At 49.3% G+C, this 20,921-nt stretch overlaps 1 protein-coding gene across 2 annotated transcripts in view; it reads right to left on the bottom strand.

The window, feature by feature from the left end:
- Positions 1-20,921, bottom strand: part of ELL (elongation factor for RNA polymerase II) — a 79,441-nt gene that overhangs the window by 30,420 nt on the left and 28,100 nt on the right. The gene's annotated exons all lie outside the window — the stretch shown is intronic.

Below are 20,921 nucleotides of genomic sequence, written 5' to 3'. Positions count from 1 at the left end.
CAATTTCCAAATGTCACAAGAAAAAATATACTTAAAAACTCAAAATACTTTAAGCTTCAGCTATTCAGAGATCAGCCTTCTGCCAGAATTTTAGAAAGAACATGAATCCAGATGGAGGGTCGCACCTCTTCTTCTCACCCATCTTGGGCCCTGAGCACCCATCTTCTGTACAGCACATATCACCCCCCAGCATGGTCCTAGTTTGTCACCACAACCTCCTCCCTCAGCCCCCAAACCTGCCTCGCTTCTGTGCCCACTGTCCTCCCCAGCCTCCTCCAGATGGCAGCCAGGGTCTGGCTCTCCTACCTCCCTCAGAGCCTGTTCTCAGGCCTGTACTTCAGACCCATCTGCAGTGAGAAGAGGCCCTCTCGCTGGCTCCCCACATCCCAGACACCAGGTATCTGGAGTGACTACCTGTCTGCTCTCCACCCAGACCGTCAGGTCCACCATAGGCCCTGCATGGGTGAAGCAGCTCTCTAGACTCATGAGAAGAATCAGCCAACCGGCAGGTTGGCCTCATGGTGTGCATGAGTCCATTAGTCGCTCAGATGAGGGCTGTGGCTGTATGAGGCAGACATGGCTCAGCCAGCTGGGACCACACAAGCCACGCATGAATTCTCCCCCCACTACACATACACTTTGTTTACCAGGAGCCCTCTCTTTTGCCAAAAATCTCAAGGACTCTGTCATCTGGAGCAGTTTGTCAGTGAACTTGGGGCAACAGAATTTCCAAACATCCTGAGAGATTACACCTAGCACTAGCACTTACCCCATAAGATCTGATGCCCTAGAAACCACCCTACACTTCCAAAGCACATCACCTCTCACTGCCAGGCCATTGGACATGGGGCATCCTCCAGCCCCCTGTCCTCCTCCAGGACTAGAAACCAGCCTCTGCCGGCACAAGGGTTGCTGTGCTTCAGAGACAGGGGCCAGACTTTCCCCAAAGCAGACTCAGGACCAGCTGACCCATCCTATAAGCCACAACCAGACAGCATCCACCGCCACCCCCCAGGCTTCACTGACATTCACAGAATGATAAACGTGGCACCTATGGGGTCCTTGGCCTGGCTGGGTCCTTGGAGACACAACATTTAAGCATTTTTTGCTTGGGATTGGGTTAAAGACAGAGACTAAAAAGAAAACCTGCAAGGTGGCAAATGAGTGTGTGAAAAGCCACTATTCATCATCAGCGAAGGGCAGATTTCCCGGGGTGATAATATGCATCTATCAGGACGGCTAAAACAAAAAGGACAACACCCAACACATTGGTGGGAGCGCACACGGCAGAGCCACTGTGGAAAACAATCTGGTAGTTTCTAAAAAGGTTAAACACAATTTACCACATGACCCAGCATTTCCACTCCAAGGGACAGACCCAAGAGAATTGAAAATATGGGTCTACACAAAAACTTACGTAAAACGTGCACAGCAGAATTACTCTTAGTATCCAAAAGGCTGCAACAACTCAAACGTCCATTAATTGGTGGACAAAGTAACAACAGAATATTACTCAGAAATAAAAAGGAACAAATTCCTGATGGACACAACATGGGACAAATCTCAAAGCCACTGGCTAAAAGCACCTCAACATAGGACATCCTGCATTGTATGATTCTGTTCATATAAATTTTCAGAAAATGCAAAAGTAAAGAGACAGAAAGCAGATCAGTGAGTGCTTAGGCTGTGGATGGGAGTGGGCAGTGGCTGCAGGTAGCTTCTAGGGCACTGTATTAACATTCACAGACTCTACACCTAAAACAGTAAGTTCTATGGGCCATCAACACACCTCCATGACAGCTGTGACATACTCTCAAGTTCACAGAGGGCCTTTCTCTGAAGACTCCTGGCTTTTACCAATATCATCTGAACACAGAAGATTCCTGAACACCCAGGGGAGATATTCCAGTCTGTTAAACATTTTCAGCACAGGATATAGAGTAGATGGAACGAAACAGCAAAAGACACAGGAACACCACGGCAAAGGCAATGCAGTCCTATGAACTCTCTACTGACCTCACCTGATCATTAAAGGCAGGCAGGCAGGCTGCTCCTGGCAGAGGGAACAGCAGGTACAAAGCCCAGAGTAGAGACATGGGATGCCACAGTGGCAGAGGGCACCTGGGCTTGCTTCTTGCACCTCCAGGTCTGTTAGCTCAGACCCCCACCTAGGAGCCAGCCTGGGGCTAACTCTAGCACTATGTGCTTCTACTATCAACAGTGCAAGGCCTGTGTGTTCCAAGGCTGGGGGCAGGGGTGATGACAATGGTGACAATGCAAGTCTGGATTTAGAGTAATAATGGGGAGGAACCAGAAAGGGTGCATTTCCCCAGAAGGAACACCACCAGGGCAGCCACAATAGTGCCTGGATGACAACCACCAGCGCCCACACCAGCTGGCGTAGTGGGCCAACCTCCCCTGGACCACATGCTCCCCGTAGGCCATTTTGTGAAGCATTTAACTAGCTTGGTAGCTGTCAAGCAAGTTACCTAGAAGATTCCTTTCCTGTGGTCACCCACTTTCCAAGGGCAGTGGACTTTACCCATTAGAGCATTTGGCAGAGAAGCCTAAAAACCCAGGCTTTCTCAACAATGACAAATGCATGTTCCCATATGGCCTGGCTATAATCACAAAACCAGGCTCCTGGCTATACAAGTTTTCCTGGTGTGTCCTCCCTCCAGCAGGAGAACCTCTGCCCTCAGCAGAGCAATTCACTTCTATCACATACATACTTGGGTGATTCCCCACAAGACCCCTGTCTATAGCCACTAACAAAAACAGACACCAGGACCAGACCCATCTAAGTACTGCCAGCTCTGTGCAGGCAGCAGAGGGCAAGGGGCCCCACTTGGTAAGACATCAGAACAAAGAGAATAGCAGCCCTCAGCGCCCTCAGACTCACTGGACAACAAGGTGTGTTCTAATGACATTCAGGCCACGCCACCCAACAGTGGACAGCCAGTCATGGTCATTGCCACATTCACAGGCCCAGCAGAACCTAACCCTGGTAATCTGTGTTACTGAGGCTGCATAAGTCAACTGTGGCTCTTGCCCATCAGCTCCTCCACCCCAGGGCAGGCTTCCTTGACCTTTTGTGCAGACTTTTCGACACTGGGCACCTGCTCACCACTGTGCCCCTACACCCCCTTAAGATTTCTAGGAGGGACCATGGGTGCCAGCTGGGTCACCTCTCCAAGGGCTACAGGAATCTGATGTAGAGTGTCCTGCACAATGGCATGTGACCATCCCACCTGCCACAAATTCCCAGGTCAGAGACCCAGCAACATTTTAATGAAGAATACAGAATTAAAATCATTATAAGAAGGTTTAAGAGAAATTTCTGAAGGGTTCTAAAATGTACTGAAACCACTTGTGTATCTCCAGTATCCACTAGAGTGGTCTTTGGCACACACTGTTTTGTTGGGGGCGGGGGTGCTACTTGCAATGGAAATCTGTTTTTAGACCAAAGTGAGGTTTTTATTTTTCTAAACATAAGTTCTCAGCTATTTACTGTAAAGTAAATTTGAATGACTCAAAATGCATCAAGGTTGTCACCTCCAGGAACCAACTGGAATAAAGCTAGCTGAATAATTCACCAATTCTTACCTTTCCCGAGTCCAGGAGGTTAGGTTCAGGGTGGGGCAGGCAGGCTAAGGGGAATCCCAAATGCCATGGGCCCCTGTGGCAGCCTCTGACCACTCAGCTTACTGCCTCAAGAAACTTTCCAGATCACGGGCTGGGGAGGCAGAAGGGGCTGGATGTGTGGGTAGAGGCCCCTGGAGTAGGGGGCAGTGCAGAAGACTCTCCTGGAGTCCTCAAAGCGGACTAAACTGCTCCCCTTGAAGGCTCGGGGGCACTCCTTGACCCAGGGCCCCAAGACAGAGGATGTGGCCTGAGAGATGCCATATATGGCCAGTCCAAGGGAGTCCTCACTGTACCCCACTCAGCAGTGGAGCTAAACTAGCCCTCAAGTAAAGGCTTCTCTCAGTTCCCTTTACTAAAAAAAAAATCTCAGAAACAAGCTTCCGCAGGATCAGGTGATCCACCACTCACCAAACTGCCTGCCAGCAGCCAGCAGAGAACTGACACACTTCAAGAAAGATAACAAAATCCACCACACAACCGCATGGAATTCACAACACTTGGTATCCAAAACCAGAAACCCCCAGACAATGTGAAGCTATAGGACAGTGTGACCCCCCCAACCCAGAAGAAAATTCAGCCAACGAAAACAGACTCACGAAGGACAGAGACAACGTAACTGACAGACAAGGGCCTCACATTAGAGCAACTATTACATATGAAAAATGTTCAAGGGCTTAAAAGAAACTTGAACTGGTGAGAAGAGAAATATGAGGTAGGAGGAAAGAGCCACATGGAATTTCTGGAGCTGAGAAATGCAATATCTGGAAAGGAAAACTCTCGAGGTGGGATAAATATGGGACAATGTGGAAGAAAAGGTGATGAACCTGATGACAAACTACCAGAAACTATCCAAAATGAATCACACACAGAAAAGAGTCTACAAAAAAAGAAAAAAAAAAAAAAAAGAAAGAAAAGACAAGAAAAGAAAAGACGTCTACAGGAAAATGAATACAGCCTTGGTGAACTGTGGGACGATGGTACCAAGAGTTCCAACATATGCATAACTGGAATCCCAAGAGCATGGTATCTGAGGAAATAATGGCCCAAATGTGAGGAACACAGTAATTCCACAGATCTAAGAAATGCCAGCAGGAAAACAAAGAACCATGTCACAGCACACCACAGGCAAATCAGTATGACCACAGACTGACATGCTATGAACCAAGGAGCAAAGAGGAGACTCCCAAAGCTAAGTATCAGAAAAAAGCCTGGAGACCATGGAAGGTCTGTAAAATACTGAGAGAAGAACAATGAATGCCAAACTTATCCAGTGAAAAGAGAAGGTGAAACAAAAGCTTGTTTGGGCAGACAAAGGCGGAGATAATCTTTGCAGTAGATCTGCACTGTAGGGAAGGTTCTGGAAGTCCTTCAAGAGGAGGGAGAGTGATACCAGATGGACATGTGGATCTGCACACAGGGTCAAGAACACTGGGTCACGGGGAATATGTATATGAACACAAGAGACTTTTTCTCATTGTTACATTTCTATAGATCACTGACTATTCAAGGCATAAATAACAGTGACGAAGCACAGGATTGGAAGTGCAGCCTTTCTAAGGGTAGCAATGAGGCACAAGGACTGGGTGGAGCGGGATTGGGGAGATAGAAGCAAATTATCCCAGGGCCCTGACACCATTATGACCCGAGGCACAAGGTTAATGTGAGAGCTGTGCTCTCCCAGTACCAAGCTAACCCTGACCTCCCTGAGCCATGGCCCTGGGAGAGTGCAGTAGCCAGACTCTACACATTTGCCTCCTGAACAGGCTAGGCATGCACCTCTAGCGTGGTTCGACCAACTTTCCCCTTTATGTATTCAAGGGGCACTTCCTGAGTCCCTCGGCTCCCAAGCCATGCCTCACAGAGCATGGCACGCAGGGCAGGACAACTGGCTACCCCACCACGTGCCCATGACTGCACATAGAAGGATCAAGTGAGGGGTTTATTGCACACGGCAAGAGAACAGATGTGAACCAAGGCAGGAGGAGGCCAGTGCAGAGATGCTGAGCAGAAGAGCAGTGAGACAGTGGCAGTAGGTGAGAAGGCATGGTGCAAATGGAAGTCAGCGGCAGTGTAGTGGGGGCAAGGCTTCCCCTGGGCTTGCGGACTACCCCCACCCCCCACAGTGTGGCACCAACAGTGTCTGTGGAGCAAGCAGCCAGAGCCCTTGCCAGAGATGCCTTCACAGCAGGACCAGTGGTTACCCTCTGGACTCACCTAGCCTGGCTCCCAGCAGCTGCAACACTCTGGCAATCCAATCACTGCCTTCTGGCTGGCTGTTCCCTGCAGGGGCAACAGCTTATGGGACCAGGGACATACCATTTGTTAGGGGAGCCTTGTCACCCTGTTACCTCGCTTTCTCAGCAGGACAGAAAGCAAAAGGTGGCAAACATGCCCAGGCCAGGAGGGTCCATCAGACTAGCCGGAGTGCTGTCCATTTCCCTGTTGCCTTGGCAGCTTTTGGGTTATTCCCCCAGACTGTGATTAGTGAGTCACCAGGTAATGTAACTTCCTATAACAGTCTCTGGAACAAGGTACCACCTGTCTGCATGCGTCATCATGCTCAGTACTTATGCTTCAGGCTGGCTTACACATAATGCCTCTAGTCTCTGCAGACCCCCTTACTCCCACCACAGGCTCACAAGTCACATCCTACCCAGGGGCTGAGCAGCCCAGTGACAGCAATGACTATAACAGGCATGGACAGTGGTATGGGGTCCTCAAGAGCCACCCCTCCCACTGGCCTTATCAGGACTCTGTGTAGCAGAACACCATCTCCTACTGGGCATGTGCGGGGTTTGAAACCAGTAGTTCAGGGACACCTGGGTGGCTCAGTGGTTGAGTGTCTGTCTTCGGCTCAGGGTGTGATCCCGGGGTCCTGGTATCAAGTGCCACATCAGGCTCCCCATAGGGAGCCTGCTTCTCCCTCTGCCTATGTCTCTGCCTCTCTTTCTGTCTCTCTCATGAATAAATAAAATCTTTAAAAAAAAGGCAGGAGTTCATTGGGACAAGTGTCACTGTTGGTGCTGTGTTTTAGCCAAGAGCCCAAATGAGTCAGGAGGACTGGTGGAGATGGGCAGTGAGAAGGTATCACCACAGAGCACCCTGCAGGTACCATAAAGATGGAAGACACAGGGAGCAAGTAGAGCTGGGGAACAGGCAGCCCTGTGGGAGGAGGCATCAAATGCTGCCCAAGACCCCTTTATGCTAGGTCCCGGAGAGGACAAGTTAGAACTTCACCATGGCCAGAATCCCTGTGTAGCCCCATGGAGCAGAGCATTTCCCAGGCAAAGCAATAGGATGTAGCTTACAAAATCCACCTCCAGGTTCAGGAAGCACACTGGGTAAGGCACTGAGTTCCACTCAGGGTCACCTGGGTGATCCTAGCCCCATGGGACAGAGATATACTTCATTAGAGAAGAGGGCACTGCTGGCCTCAGGTACATGGAGACCTGGGATGCTGTGCCCACAAGAGCCTCACTCCAGAGTGATCGAGCCCCCAATACCAGCAGTGTCGAGGCAGAGAAGCCCTGAGCTAATTGTTGCCCTGAGGAAAACAAAGGGTAAAGCAATTAACAGAGCAGAACCTGGGCCATAATGTGGGACATTCCACGGGACAAATGACCTGATTTCTCCAACAGATGGATGGCACAAAAGGAAGAAGGATGGAGTGCTATAAATTACCAGACTTGACATGGACATCACGTGTGGCTCTATGTGGACCCAGCCACGTGGAGACCCAAGCGGAGACAGCCTTACAAGGGTGCCAGGGGCTATGCCTCAGGTGCTCTCACAGAGCTGTGTAAAGATCATCTGAAAAAAAAACAGTCCATACCTGTTACCATTCAACTTGGTCACTGAAAAAGCCAAGAGTGAAATGAAGATACTTAGAATTGTTTTACAAATGCTCCAGCAAGGGACACCTGGGTGGCTTAGCGGTTGAGCATCTGCCTTTGGCCCAAGGCGTGATCCTGGGGTCCCGGGATCGAGTCCCGCATCAGGCTCCCTGCATGGAGCCTGCTTTTCCCTCTGCCTATGTCTCTGCCTCTCTCTCTCTGTGTGTGTCTCGTAAATAAATAAAATATTTTTAAAAAATGCTCCAGCAAGACTAAACAAAGAAAAGGGGGGGGACGGCACTGGGAAGAGCTGAGATGTGAAGGGTCAGGCACTCACAAAGGGCAAGGCTGGGTGATGGCACAGGGCCCATGGTTCTCATCTCTGTCATCTCCACATGTTAACATTTCCATGTGAAAGGTTTAAAATAGGGCAGCCTGGGTGGCTCAGCGGTTTAGGGCCACCTTCAGCCCAGGGCATGATCCTGGGGACCCTGGATCGAGTCCCACATCGGGCTCCCTGCATGGGGCCTGCTGCTCCTTCTGCCTGTGTCTCTGCCTGTGTGTGTGTGTGTGTGTGTGTGTGTGTGTGTGTGTGTGATGAATAAATAAATAAAATCTTTTTAAAAAATAAAAGGTTTAAAATAAAAGTACACATGTACCACACAGAATGGACACAGGGCAAGGCCAGTGAGAGGGACAAGCACAGTGTCTGCACATCATCTGGGGAAAAGGGACAGAGCCAGCAAGAGGTAGGACAAGTGAGGACTGTCCTGACCTGGAGAGAGCCACAGAATGTCTGCCACTGGGCCTGTGTGGAAAAAGCAGCACTGGACACCATCCCTCCCAGCCCGTGGGGCTCAGTGTCAATTCTGCGTGGGTAAACATGCTCCCTGCAACCTACACGGCCTGCTCTCCTTTCCACAGACTGCCTGTGGAAAATGGACCGAAAAGGAGGGGTCTGTTCCTCCTTTTTTTTTGGGGGGGGGGGGGTCTGTTCCTCCTTAAAGAGAGTCTCTCCAGACACCTCGGTGGCTAAGCAGTTGGGTGGCTGCTTTCGGCTCAGGTTGTGATCCCTGGATCTAGGATTGAGTCCTGCATTGGGCTCCTATGGGGAGCCTGCTTCTCCCTCTGCCTATATCTCTGCCTCTCTCTCTGTGTCTCCATGAATTAAATAAATAAATCTTAAAAAAAAAAAAAAAAAAAAGTCTTGACAAAGCACAAGTGAAGAGCACCAGCACTTCTTAGGGGCTATGATCAATCCATCAATCCTCTCCTGAGCAGAATGTGGCTAGGAAAGGGGGAAGCTAAGTCCTGAGAAAAGGCCTGGCTGCTGACCTGGCAACTGTTCCCCTCCTTTCCAGTAAAGCACAAACAATTGGGAAACTCCTTTCAAGGAATCCTCCCTGCAACTTCCTGGCAAATTCTGAGCAGGATGCCGAGGCTGTGGAGAGTTTAGACAGCGTCTATGACCATGAGGGGCCATTTCCGTCAAGTACAGCCAGGGAGAATAGCAACACTTTCATCACTACGTGGAGGGACACAGAAAAGCAAAGAGAGAGATTCCAAGTGGCCAAGGGCTAGGTGGAAATCAGGACCCACACGATGGCCAGCACAGAACATATTCCATCTAAATTCATGGAGGTACACAGGAAGTTTGAGGATTAAAAAAAAAAAAAAAAAAGACAAATCACCTAACTGTGGCCCTGACAACCTCTACCCCTCAGTGTCTTGTCTGCTCTTCCTGGGTCAGCAAATAAAGGCAGACTAGAAGGGCCACCTTCTTTCCACTGATTTTCCCGGTACCCACCTGTCCTCCAACCCTCCACCACTCCCAGTCCCTGGCAATCAGCGATCTGTTTTCTGTCCCTACCAGGGAGCTTCCTCCAGGTCACGTAACTGGAATCATACAGAGTTCCCTGTGGTTGTTGTAACAAATCACTACAAACTTGGTGGCTGAAAACAAGAGAAATGTATTCTCTCACAGTCCTGGAGGCCAGAAGCCCAAAATCAGTATTCCCCGGCTGAAATCCAGGTATGAGCACGGAGTACAGCATGGCTGTACTCCGTCAAGAGGCTCTAGGGTGTGAGCCTTCCTTACTTCCTCCAGCCTTTTGAATCCTCAGGCATCCCTCAGCATATGGCCACACCACTCCAATCTCTGCCTCTATGGTCACATCACCTTCTCCTCTTCTGTCAGATCTCTTTCTGCTTCTTCCTTAATAAGGTCACTTGTGATTACATTTCGGGCCCACTCAGATAATTCAGGATGATCTCCCCATCTAAAGATTCTTAACTTAATCCCATCTACAAAGTCTTTTTTTCCATCTAAAGTCACATTCACAAGTTCTAGGGGTTCAGTCCCGGACATTTATCAGATCCTTATCCAGCTGACCACACATACTTAGCGGAATGCCTTTGAGGTTCATCCATGCTGCTGTCTCCAAAGTCCATTCCATTTTACTATTGTTAACCTACTCTATTATACCAGTTTGTTCATCCATTTGCTGACTGAAGGACACAAGGCTCATCTCTTGTTCTGGGGACCAATGAATAAGCTGCTATAAACATTCACATACAGGATTTTGTACAGACATGAGTTTTCAGTTCACCCAAGAGAACAATTGGGAGGTCCTCTGGTAAGTATCCGTTTGACTTTATGAGAAGCTGCCAAAGTGTCTCCCAAAGGGGCTGTAACATTTTGGGTTTTTTGTTTTGTTTTTGTGGGTTTTTTTTTTTTAAGATTTATTTATTTATTCATGAGAGACACACAGAGAGACAGAGACACAGGCAGAGGGAGAAGCAGGCTCCCCACAGGAAGCGTGATGTGGGACTTGATCCTGGATCTCAGGATCACACCCTGAGCCGAAGGCAGACACTCAACTGCTGAGCCACCCAGGCATCCCTGGGGCTGCACCATTTTGTGTTCCCACCAGCAACGAGGGAAATCCAGCTGCTCCCTATTCACATCAGCATTTGGGTTGTCGGCTGTTTTATTTTAGCCATTCTCATAGGTGGGAAGTGGTAGCTCATGATGATTTTAATTTGCATTCCCCTATTGACTAATGATGTGGAGCATTTTTCATGGACTAATTTGCCATTCTTGCATCTTTGTGGTGAAGCTACACAAAGCTGTAACACATTTTTAAAAACTGGGTCATTTTCTTAGTATTGCATTTTGAGAGTTCTACGTATGTTCTGGATACAAGAGCTTTATCACATGAGTTTTGAAGTTTCTCCCAGTCCATGACTTGTTTTTTCTTTCTTATAACAGTGTCCTTTAAAGAGAAGGTATTAATTCCGATGAAGCAGCACTTATCAATTTCTTCTTTTATGGAACTTGCTCTTGATGGTGTTATAGCTACCCACTTTCTTTTTTAAAATAGTTCTATTTTATGAAAATCTTCTAAATTGCCATTCTTGCCAATTCTCCCTCTCATTCCCGAAAAAGCAGCTCTAGGGAATGGCCAGGTCCAGCCCTCCCATCTCCACCCCACTAGTTCCCAGTTAAGTGTCTCTCTCAGATTCCCATGTCTGTACACTCTCTGAATCATGGCCATGTATGCTTCCTGGATGCTGACCACTTGGACACTATCTGGACTTAGCCTCATGACCCTGGTGGGGTGGGCGAGATACTGTCCTCCCACCACACCTGCCCCTCACCCTGACTATAGTTTTCACTGCTTCAAGACTTACACACTATTACATCCAATAAATTGGGCCAGGGCCACACAGGGCCAAGACCATTACACCACTGGGTTCCCTGTGTTCCTCTCTGTATCAGTCAACATGACTAACCCTGGGTGCCTAAAGCAGTGACCCTACAGATGGGACACCAAGTGAATCAGAACATAGGGTACAGTGGGTCACAGGAAGTGAAGAACCCACAGGGCAGGGTATGGCCTATGTTCCACTCAGATAAGAGTGGGCAGCATCTGAGCCCTGACCAGAGCAGGTGCTGCAAGGACTTGTTAGGCACAGGCTCGGCACAGAATCTGCAGCCAAATCGAACACAACAGGGATCCCTGGGTGGCGCAGTGGTTTGGCGCCTGCCTTTGGCCCAGGGTGCGATCCTGGAGACCCAGGATCGAATCCCACGTCGGGCTCCTGGTGCATGGAGCCTGCTTCTCCCTCTGCCTATGTCTCTGCCTCTCTCTCTCTCTCTCTCTCTCTGTGACTATAATAAATAATAAATAAAAATTAAAAAAAAAAAAAAAACAAATCGAACACAACAACTTGTGTTATCTTGGACGGCCAACCTCCATTGTAAGACCCCATCTTCAACCACTCAGGGATCAGATAACCATTGTTACAAGTGAGGAAAATTATGCACAAAGAGAAGACAAGGATGCTGGAGGTCATGGAGGAGAGAGGGGCTGGGGTCTCCATTCCACACAGAGCTTATCTCAGTCTCACAGGGAGACCAGTCCTGGGGTACCCACATGGCTCATGCTCAGTCACCACCTCACTGGATCTTAATCCAATTTCACAATTTATCCAAACTTCTATGAAAGGTGCATAACCCCATGATAATGGGATGAGACAAACATCTACTAAACAAAACTTCACACTGAAGTGTTTCTATACCACTGAGCCCTGCTCCATCAACAGAAAACAGCCCTCTACAAGATGCCCCCACAGTCCCAGGCCTCCCCCTAGGGGTGCGTGTCTATCATGAGGGACCAGCCCTTACCACCTCTCTGAGTCGTGCAACTTATGCTGGAGCCAGGCCCTCTTTTCAACACTTTGGTCTCATTATTATTTCATCTTTCCCCTCTGCCTTTCCTCAATAGAAAAATTAAAAAGATGCCCTACCTCGAACTTGCTGCATGCCCCCCCCAGTGTACATAGCCTGAGTGCTGAGGAGAACCTGAGGAGGGGCTGGACTCAGCCCCTGTCCCTACGGTGGCAAACGGCCAAACCTCAAATCTCATCTTGCCTGTGTTACCACTCACCTTCTGGGACAGAGCAAGCCCAAGCACAGAACTCCTAGCCCCCAGCCCCTCGCTCTGCTCCCAGGACCCGAGAGTCCTCTGTCTAGGCCCTACGGTGGCAAACGGCCAAACCTCAAATCTCATCTTGCCTGTGTTACCACTCACCTTCTGGGACAGAGCAAGCCCAAGCACAGAACTCCTAGCCCCCAGCCCCTCGCTCTGCTCCCAGGACCCGAGAGTCCTCTGTCTAGGCAGGAGACAACCTCAGGAAGGTGTGTGCTTGGCCTCTCATCTCTCTCACAGAGTCCTTGACCAGGCAAACGAAAATGCATGGGAAACACCGATAAACAAGCAAGAAATCACACAGAACACTTTGTACGCTCTTCTGCCACAGCCTCAAGAGGAGCCTGAGTGCTGGGTGGGCTTCTTTTGTTTTTCTAACTCAACTAAAACTCATCACACCAGGCACTGAACTCAGTATCAAACTTGACTCTGGCCCAGAGCTGGTGGGCAGGGGTGGGGGACATGACAGCCCCACTCCCTAGACAACTGAGAGAAGATCGAATGACAGTGGAGAAAGCAGAGGGCCCCAGGTCCTCTGGAGTACTGCTTGGGATTCGGGCTGCCTGATGATCCACATCTCACAGTGGGCTCAACTTGTATATCTCCTGTCTCATTGCCCATCCCAAAGCGCCACAAACGTGTCCCAGGAGATGCAGGATCAAATTACAGACATATAAAAGCCCTGGCTGCAAACCCAGCCTTCTCTTCCCTTCAGGGCACAGTGGTACTTCATGGCCTCTGGTCAGTGCCTACATCCAGTGAAAGGTCACTCTTCTACATCCTTGTCACACACACAGGATGACCTGCTAGCGGGGAGCTGCCAGGTCAGGGACCTTTCCCAGTCCCAGTACTCAGTGTTGGTCCAGCCCTGTCACCTGGGCACCTGCTGTGAATCCACAGCCTTCCCACCCAATCCTGCCCTAGCAAAGCCTCCAGATAATGCCAGCCTCCAACCAGCCTGGGCATCAGCTCCAGGCCATGCTCAACACCCTTTGTTAGCTTTATCAGTGCACTGGAATAAATCGTAATTGCTCGGGAACACAGAAAAGGCAGATCCTGCCATTTGCCAGCCAGGGCCCTGGGAATGGGGACTGCCTCTGAGCCAAGGAGGCTGCCTCTGCCATAAAGCCAGTTCAGAGACTTGACCTTAAAACACAGGGTGAGGTTCACCTGGGAAATCCCTTCTAAGGGCTCCGAAGACATCCTTGAGGTTTTAGGGGAATGTCTGGACAAGCCAATCTCCTCAGAGAGCTAGGTCACCCTCTCTACTTCTAGAAGTTCTAATATTTTGAGCCAGAACATTCCAAACATCTCAGAGAGGTACCAAAATTGTCTGGGGCTTTAGGCCCACCCACATGGCAGTTCTGAGTCCCTGGGTCACTGGCAACATGCTCTTGCTGACACCAGAGGGAGAGCACTGGGCCCAGGGTTCAGCTGGGCCTACTCTCTAATGTATAGACAGGAGGAAAGCAGAATTGATGTGACCAACGCACATGAGGTGGGTACACTGGACAATGAAGCCTCAGAAAACTGACCCAGCTGGCTTCAGCCCATGGTATGCCTTCTCTTGGAGGAGCAAGCACTGTGCAGGAAGCCAGGCTTGGAGTTCAGAAGTCAGGCTCACCCTCACTGGGTCTGACACAAAGCAGGCTACATGAAATCTGTGCATTTTTAACTTTTAAGAAGTAGAACCTGACCTGGCCAAGGCTGGGCTGGGCTAGGTCCCACAGGGAGGCTCCAGGACCAAACAACACCCTGCATCCTGCATTCACAGAGCGTCACCATGTCTTTTCAATGAGGTCCCCTGCGGCTGCCAGGCACTCAGTTTTCATCACTATTAGAGCCAAGAACAGATCAGTCCCTTCAGATCCTGGCTTGGCTTCGAGGGGGCCTAATTGTTGTCTTTGGGACAACAAGATCCTCTATCACCTAGACAAACAGAATGGACCTTCCTGGAATAATCTGGACTTTCAGACTCTGGATGCTCAGGAGCTGTGAAGCCCTAGAGAACAGAGCCTATCTACCCATCCAGTTATAATCTCAGCCACAGGCTTCAGACCTATCCTAAGAAAGGCCCTCTGCCCACTATCCCCACCTGGTGTGGAGTGTGACCCCTCTAAGCATGGACAGGCTGGCTAAAGAATATCTGAAGGGCAAGCATCCTCAACTACCCTCCTCCTGAAGGCGTCTGGCAGGTGAGTTGAGTGAAGTTCATCTCACACGTGCATAAAGCTGCGTATCAGCTGCCACCTGGCTCCCATGACACAAAAGGATCAGTCCTGTTCTTGGGTTAAGTCATGCATAAGCATCCACCAAGATCCACCAACTGACTATCCCTCAGAGCATCCCTTAGAGCACACTGTCCAGTGGAAAATGGTGCCAAACTGGGCTCATCCTGCAAAGCACATGGGGCAGTGGTGCCCACCTCTTGTGTGGTGAGGGTAGACAGCAGCATGTGCTCTGCCAGCTGCCCACTGGCTCTCAAGTGCCAACTGTGAGGACCTCCTATGTACAAGGCCATGTGTTTCCAGGATCAGCTTCAGGCAGATGAGGAAATAGGCTTAGGGAAGCCAAGCAACTTGCTCAAGGTCACCTGCTCAGGAAGCAGCAGAGCACTTACTGAAGCCAGGACCCAACTCAAATAAGGAGGGAGCATGGGCGCCAGGGTGGCTGAGTCAGCTGAGCATCTGATTTCAGCTCAAGTCGTGACCTTGGGGTCCTAGGACTAAGCCCCCCATTGGGCTCCCCGGTCAGTAAGGAGTCTGCTTGTCCTTCTCCCTCTGCCCTTCCCCTTGCTTGGGCTCACTCTGTCTCTCTCTCAAAAAGAAAATCTTTAAAAATAATAAGGAGGGAGCAGACCCCCTGCTACTTCAGATATGTCTTTTCTCCTAACTGCCTCTCCTTCCACATCAATGGGGTCTTGCTCCTTTGGACATGCCTGTAACCCTCCCAAACCAGCTAATCAGCATCCTCAGCTGGAGCTATGTGGGGCACTCCCCATTTCTGCAGATCTGTTTTCCTTAACCCGTTTGCTGGGAAAGAGAATTGCCCTGAAAATACGAATGAGCCAGAAGTCTGAAACTGTCAATAGCCTTTTTACAGAACAATTTGTCACCTGCCTAAAAACAAAAGTGAATGATCTCAGCTCAAAGTGACAAGACGAGCATCATGTAGTTGCCAAAAGCTGACGCACCCCAGAAACCAGGAGGCAGCTCAAGTTCTGCTGAGCAAACTGCAGATCCAGGTAAGAATGGTGCAGATGGGAACAAGGAGTCCTCCCAAGAACTGCAGCACGATCCTAGTAGCTTCAGAAGAATATTTCTTAAAGTATGTACAATCAGACATATTCATGGTCATGGAGAGGTCTGGGGACAGCAGTGCAAGCCTGGTGGCCTCCAGGCTGGCTACCTCCCTGTTACACTGACCAGGCTCACTCCTGCCATGCTCCTTCCTTAGTGGGCCTTCTCACCCACTGACATCAAGGCCCTGTACCCCTTCCCAGCCAGAACCCTCAGATCCTCCCAGCCTCCTGGGGGGGGAGGGGGGTTCTGATCTTATACAACCATCTGTCAAATCTTGCCCTGCAGCCAGTAGGGCCCACATTGGTCCCCTTTATGGTTCTCAAACCCAGCGCTGGTGTGAACCCCCATCTAGGGCATTGCTCCTGGGATCCATCCCCACTAACTTCTCAATGGAGTGTTCCTCAGACAGATTTCATGCCAGGCACACTCACTCAGACCCCTGCCACCAGCTGAGGGCATGTCCCTAACCAATGTGCTAGAGTGGTCTCTTCCTACCTGAAAGTAAGTCCTAGGAGGAGAGTTTGTCCCATCAAAACTGATCCCCAGGGCCCATAGCCTGGCACCAGGCTGACAGAGGTTCAAGGCAGCCCCAGCTGTGCTGTGTGGTAGGTGAGACATGCTGCTTCGAAAAGTAGAGAAAAAGCGCTACAGCCCAGTTCTCTCTCCTAGACATGACCTGGAAATAATCCCAAACTCACAAAAAAGCTGCAATGGTTCAAAGAACACACAAATACATTTTTTAAAAAACACTTTATTCATTTATTCATGAGAGATAGACAGAAACAGAGAGAGGCAGAAACATAGACAGAGGGAGAAGCCGGCTCCCCACAGGAAGCCTGATGCGGGACTCGATCCCAAAACTCTAGGATCATGCCCTGAGCCAAAGGCAGACGCCCAATCGCTGAGCCATCCAGGTGTCCCACGCAAATACATTTAAATGCCACACTAACCTGCTTTAAGTTGCCCTACCTGCCCATGCAAGCATGTGGGTTTTCTCCTGGCTGCCCTCCCCCAACATGCATACCATCATATACCAACCAATTCAGACACACAGGCGCGTGCGTTCCTGGATCACCTGAAAGCAAACTTCACACATTTACCACGTTTCACCCCTAAACACATGGCATGCTTCTGAAAAGTAAAGGTATTCTCTTCCACAACTACACAGCAGCTGCCAACGAGCTTATTATGCTCATTATTAACAGGGCATTTCACACCACAGTCCACCTTCCACATTGCCACCTGGCTCAGTGATGTCCTCGCATCACTTTCCCTCCGAAAGCCAGCTTTAATCTGGAAGTTTCTCAGCAGTTCTTTGACATGGAGGCACTGCCGTTTGGGGATAATATGGGACAGCACCCCTTTTCTTTTTTTTTTCTTTTTTTTCTTTTTTTCTTTTATGATAGTTACACAGAGGGAGAGAGAGGCAGAGACAAAAGGCAGAGGGAGAAGCAGGCTCCATGCACCGGGAGCCCGACGTGGGACTCGATCCCGGGTCTCCAGGATCGCGCCCTGGGCCAAAGGCAGGCGCCAAACCGCTGCACCACCCAGGGATCCCAGCACCCCTTTTCTTTACTAGAGTTTGCCACGTTTCAGGTCTGCCTGATGCAACCCACGATGTAACTCACTCTATGTTCCAGCTGCAGGCCTCGAGTTGACAGCGGCCCTCCATGACACCCCATTTTCAGCACAGAGTCTGTCTGCCCTAATGGGGCTATGAACACTGATCACACCCAGGCAGGGCCACCCTGCTCGGGCTACCTTCTCCCTGTGCAGCTTACGGTGGATGCCTACTCCTAACTCATGGTCCAGGCTTGACCCTGCCACTCACAGCTTCAGGGCTGCAGCCATAAAACCAAGTTCTTGTCTCTAGCAGCCTCAGCATTCCACAGTAAGCAGGAGCCTTCCCTTCTTCTCCATCAATTATTTCCATTCTTGCCATCAGCAGTGTTGACAGTTAATTTTATGTGTCAACTTGGCTAGCTCACAGAGCCTAGTTGTGTGGTCAAACACCAATCTAGATGTTATAGCAAAGATGGGAAAAACAGTTAAATCGGTAGACTTAGAATAAATTGTCTTCCATAATGTGGGTGGGCCTCATCTAATCAGATGAAGGTCATATGAGCCAAAAGATCACGGCCTCCTGGAGAAATAAGGAATTTTGCCTCCAGACTGCCTTTGGACTCCAGATACATCATCAGCTCTTCCTTGAGTCTCCACCTTGCCAGCCTGCCCTGCAAATTTGGACTTACCAGCTCCCACGACTGCAGGAGCTGATTCCTTAAAAGTAAGTCTCTCTCCCTCTCCCTCTCCATTGGTTCTGTTTCTCTGGAGAACCTTAATATAGATTCATGGAGTGTCTTCTGCTATGGTCTCAAACACATTAGAGTTCTTAATTATCTTGATGCTCAAACTGTTCCAGGGTGGCCCTAGAGCCTCTGGTGTTGGCTCCCGACCCATCCCTACCCTCCTCAGAGCCCTCCCTGAAGTCTTGGCACCAGGAGAAGCTCTGGGCTCCACTTGGCCTGCTGCAGCACAGCAGTGGCATCTCCCCCTCTCTGAGGAGCCTTGGTTCCAAGACTGAGATCTGGAAGCTTCCTCATTTCTCAGAGCAGCTTACAGAGGCCCCCACCAGGATAGCTCCTGAGGGCACTGCATTAGCAGAAGTCCTAAGGACATGGCTTGAATTTGGGGTGTTCTTGAATTTGAGTGGGAAGAAAACAAACATATTTCCACTAACTGAAACTTAGCACTTCTTTCTGTTACAAACACAACTGACCTTGAACAGTGGCTTAAACTGCAAGATTCATCTTACATACAGGTTTTTTTTTTTTCCAATAAATATAGTAACAGTACTTTCTATTTTCTCTCTCTCTCTCTCTCTTTTTTTAAAGAGAGAAGAGAGGAGTGGGGGAGAGGGTAAGAGAAAATCTCAAGCAGGCTCCACACCCAGTCCGACACGAGGCTCAATCTTACCACCCTCAGATCATGAACCAAGCCAAAATCAAGAGTTGGACACTTAAACGACTGAGCCCCACATGTACCCCCTCCTCTTTATGAGTTTTTTATTTTCCTTTCTCTAGTTGACTTTGTAAGAACACAGTATATGAAACACATGACATAAAAAACATGTTAATGGACTATTTATGTTGTCAGTAAAGCTTCTGGCCAATAGCAGGCTATCAAGTTTTTGGGGAGTCAAAAGTTATACACAGATTTTCAACTGTGTGTGTGGGGTCAGCACCCCTAATCCATACATTGGTCAAGGGTCAACTGTGCAGCAGTAGGGTAGCATCACTGATATGCTTTAGCACATCAAATGCCATTTGTGCTGATGCCTTCAAAAGTCATTTCACTCACCACTATTTCTAAATCATAATAAATAAAGCAGCAATTAAATCTGCTGAATCTCATCATTTAATACACTAACAATAAATGTGTTACTAGGTCACATATTTCTCTTTAACACTTTACTCTCTCTCCACATAGAGCATTGCTTTGGTAATTCTACATATTTTTGGTGCCTGAGAGGGATCCGCATCCAGAAAAGACCAAGGCCCCTGCCCATGACTCGCTATCTTGACAGGATCTCCCCGAACTGAGGTTCAGCCATGAATTGCCTTATTGGGACGGTACTTATAAAGTCAACTAGAGGGACGCCAGGGTGGCTTAGCAACTTAGCGCTGCCTTCAGCCCAGGGCATGATCCTGAGGACCTGGGATCGAGTCCCACATCAGGCTCCCTGCATGGAGCCTGCTTCTCTCTCTGCCTGTGTCTCTCATGAATAAATAAATAAAATCTTAAAATAAAATAAATCAACTGGAGTAAAAAAAAAAAAAATTAGCCTCTCTAATCTGTTTTGTTTTGTTTTTTTTTTTTAAGATTGATTTAGGGATCCCTGGGTGGCGCAGCGGTTTAGCGCCTGCCTTTGGCCCAGGGTGCGATCCTGGAGACCCAGGATCGAATCCCACGTCAGGCTCCCTGCATGGAGCCTGCTTCTCCCTCTGCCTGTGTCTCTGCCTCTCTCTCTCTGTGATGACTATCATAAATAAATAAAATTAAAAAAAAAAAAGATTGATTTATTTACTCCTGAGAGAGAGAGAGAGAGGCAGTGAGAGAGGAAGAGACATAGGCAGAGAGAGAATGTGGGACTCGATCCCCAGACCCGGGATCACTCCCTGAGCCAAAGGCAGATGCTAAACCACTGAGCCACCCAGGCGTCCCTAATCTGCTGTTTCTGAACCCATATTTTACTTCTGGCCGCAGAAAGTCAGAGTGAGAACTCACCAGATAAGCCACGTAAAGTGTTGGCTTAGATGTGGAACATCGATACCCCAAATTCCATGCCAGTGCTGCTGGGGAACTGACACCCCCAGTGTTTACTGGTACCCATGGGGTGGGGCAGGGGTCTCCACGCAGCAGGGAACACATGGACAAATTCATGAGCATTTGCTCTAGTTATTAACAATGCCATAATTAGGGATCCCTGGGTGGCACAGCGGTTTGGCGCCTGCCTTTGGCCCAGGGCACGATCCTGGAGACCCGGGATCGAGTCCCACATTGGGCTCCCGGTGCATGGAGCCTGCTTCTCCCTCTGCCTGTGTCTCTGCCTCTCTCTCTTTCTCTGTGTGTGACTATCATAAATAAATAAAAATTAAAAAAAAAAACAATGTCATAATTACATCATGAACACAGGTGCACTTGGACATGTGACATTACATGACTAAAAGGACTCCTAGACATGAATGCCTACCCCCTGCCCCGGGCTCTACTGGGAACCCCTCCCTACTTCCCTGCCTAGCCTCTTTTGAACCTCCGCTTCTTGGGAGCCTCCCATAGGTTTCCAGATCTGGACAGACTGTGTTCCCTGGATGGTGTACAATGGAGTAGCCACCCCTCTGCCCCACCTTCCCATACCCCCTGGCAGGGAGTGCCTGTGCACTGCCATCAGCTCAACCTCCATCAGCATGCCAGGCCCTGGGAGGCCCTGCCCAAACTTAAGTACTCTGCAGTGTGAAAGCACAGCGTTCTTTTTACCTCTGGGCCCCACCTAGGTCTGACCAGAGGGAACCCAGGTATCTTATAAACTCAGTGACCTACTTATAAATTCAGCAATCATTCAGCAATGAGCATGACAGCTTCTGACA

The sequence above is a fragment of the Canis aureus genome, chromosome 19, assembly GCF_053574225.1.
Source record: "Canis aureus isolate CA01 chromosome 19, VMU_Caureus_v.1.0, whole genome shotgun sequence".
Lineage (NCBI taxonomy): Eukaryota > Metazoa > Chordata > Mammalia > Carnivora > Canidae > Canis > Canis aureus.
This window is presented reverse-complemented; position numbering and strand designations above follow the sequence as displayed.